The sequence below is a fragment of the Macrobrachium rosenbergii genome, chromosome 54 (assembly GCF_040412425.1).
Source record: "Macrobrachium rosenbergii isolate ZJJX-2024 chromosome 54, ASM4041242v1, whole genome shotgun sequence".
In the NCBI taxonomy this organism is placed as follows: Eukaryota; Metazoa; Arthropoda; class Malacostraca; order Decapoda; family Palaemonidae; genus Macrobrachium; species Macrobrachium rosenbergii.
Window position 1 is genome coordinate 3,469,541 of NC_089794.1, and position 3,059 is coordinate 3,472,599.

A 3,059-nucleotide genomic window follows, 5' to 3' on the forward strand; every position below is an offset into this window, starting at 1 on the left:
TGTTTCATATGAGCTTAGGGTTCTACTTCATGAGGAAATGTTATGTAAACACTGGGGTAACTAAAGTAATTGTATTTACAATAAAAGATCAAAGAAATGGTAAGGTAAACAATATGGAGGCTTGCAAAGCCTGGAGTTCTTCCTACTGAAGACCTGGATGGTCGCAAGGCACAGCCCAAGAAGGGTCATGGCAAACAGGTCCCACTGCAAGAGAGATTTAAGAATTACACACCAGTAAGGGTAAATAGAAACACACAAATGGATCAAGACTGCACTGAGGGTGCCAAGATCTTGAGGAATGAATGAACACTTAACAATTGGACACAAACACTTGAAATAGCACTGGGAAATGGCACATTGGATACAGGGTTGCACTGGCACTCAATAAACACTTCTAAGGGCAAAATGTCAAGACTGAAAAGCCTTCACTTGTACTTTACCGTAGGGGGGAAGCAGGTCTCTGGCGAAGAATGACGACGGGCAGTTGCACTCGTGGCACTCTGCACTAGTTCGCTTGGGAAGTCTGTCCACGTGGTGACAAAGGGGCTGGATCCGCGCAGGAGCTTCAGGTGGTGATGGGGGGGCCTCTCAACATTTTGTAGCGAACACCCATGTTTCTGGCTAACTGCTAACTGCCAACTCCCGACTACTGACTGCCAAGATCTTCCTGTCCTGGCTCCTTTTAAGGCATCTGCCAAGGGTAGGGGCCCTAATGTCAGGCCCATATGGTGACCATGCCCAAGATGTGTCATCGTCCAGGTGTCTTGACCATCTACTTGCATCTCCTCAGGTGTCCTGTGGAAAGACAATTCAGTGCGATCACTCTGCCTCATAGAATGGTTGTTTTAAGCAGCTTAGTTCATTTAAGCTGCTTAAGAGAGCAACACTCAACCTCTCATCCTTGCCCCTTTTGACCCTGTGTCTGTCCCAGGCAAGGTCAGATGAGAATACTGATAAGATTTATGTGTTGTATCTGGGTCAATTTGGGTCGGCTATGCACAAAACCCACTCTTAACATTCTACAGGGTTGGCTTTTAGCGACTTCTTGCAAATTATAATAATATTATAATATATATATATATATATATATATATATATATATATATATATATATATATATATATATATATATATGTATATATATATAGCTCTTCTATCACAGTAATAACATTTCGATAAAAATGTAATCTTTTCATATAATAGCACTAAAATTATGGCTAAAAAAAAGTCGTCATCATATTAGCAATATATTGTTAATAAAATCTATTTATGGATGGTGGTTATCCTATTTGGCTAGACAAATAAGAAATTAAATGTCAGAATAAATCAACATATGTATTCTCTTATAACTGACCAAACAAGTAATGGTCTTTTTCTTCTCTCAAATGAAGAAGCACACCAGACTGATTAGTACCATCTATCTATCTATCTATCTATCTATCTATCTATTTAATACTAAAACTGTGAAACGTTTGTTTGTTTGCACACTGGAGCAATCGACCAAGGTTTGGAGCTACCTGTTCGGATTCCTGGATCCTTCTTTGAGTAGTTGTTGGACTCGAGGCTTCTGGTGGCAAATCTGGATCCGCGTGAAGTTGAAAGGTGTAGCTTATCCATATGAGGAAACTGAAATGAGAGAGCCAGTTTTGAAGCCATAGCTAAAATGTCTCCGGAACTGAATCCTTAAGATGTTCTCCGAACTTCAAAGTCAATTGGGATTGGCCTTTCTTTTCAACGGCTCTTCATCCCTCACACTGTGGCTGAGACTCCGAGTTGAGGATTTGCCGATTCCTGCTTTGACTTTGCTTTTTCTTTCTTTGCTTTGGTTTTTTTTCTCTCCACACAGTGTTTAATATGTCTCTTTTACTTTTAGTGTTATTTTTACTCTTTTCTTTTTTACATTTTCAGCTCCATATGTCTTTTTTTCATTTTAAGTTATTTTCCCGCAGTACTGAAAAACACTCATAAATATTCTTATATATTTCCTTTTTTACTTTATGTTTATTAATAAATCAAATATCAGTTGCTTTTATTTATATTTGAAAAAGGCATAAACTGAGTGATCTTTACAGATTTTGGTCATCCGTGTTTTGAGTGAACGAAACTGGCGATAGAAATCATAGCGAGGATCAGTTCCATATGCATCAGACGTTTTCCTGGCAACATCCAATAGTACTCTTCATTCAGTTCCGTGAGTGATGGCACAAACGCCACTCGTTTCCTTATAGTTTCTCGACTCCGTGGAGGTGTCAGGATTACCACCTCATAAACTGGAACCCAAAAAAGGCTCCCCATTATCATGATGAGAAACTCGGATTCCTCACGTCTGTGTAACGGTACTCGCTTGATTTTACGAAAATTTAATAGTAGCCAAAATTATTACATCGGCATTCAAAGATTTAGTTGTCAGTCCAAGAATAAAACTTATAATATCAAAAAGCCACTGCATTCCACTGCAACGCGTGCAGTTTCCAGTTCAGTCATGTACTGTAGTGCCATGACTATTCATAAAGCACGAGGCCATACAATGGACAATGTCTCGATTTAGCATGAGAAGCTGTGTTTCAACACGGGCAATTATACGTAGCACTAAGCCGAGGGAGAAGAAAAGAAAATGACAAAGTTTTTGTTAAAAATGGACCTTTTGTTAAAAACATAGTAAATAAAAATGTTCTGTAGTAATAATATTTGATGTTTTTGTTAATGTTATGTAGAATTCACGGGATTCCCAGTATATTCATTTAATAAATTAAACAACTCATCTGTTAATATAAATTTTCATCATTAAGTGATCCAACGGGTCACGGATGGTCTAGTAGTAGTATAAAAACAAAAAGTAAAATTATTGTCTCCCGAAATATCTTAGAATCCAGTTTAATACATCAAACAAAGGAAAATAAGAGTAATTTAAGCCCAGGTCTGTTCACTGTTGACTCCATTCTGCACAAGATTTTCAAAGGAGATTTGAAAGAGAAAGCAAAGGAATCAGGGTAGCGCTCCTTAACGTCCTTTGCCTTTCCTTGGTTTATCCAAGCATCTGATTTAATCCTACACAGCTG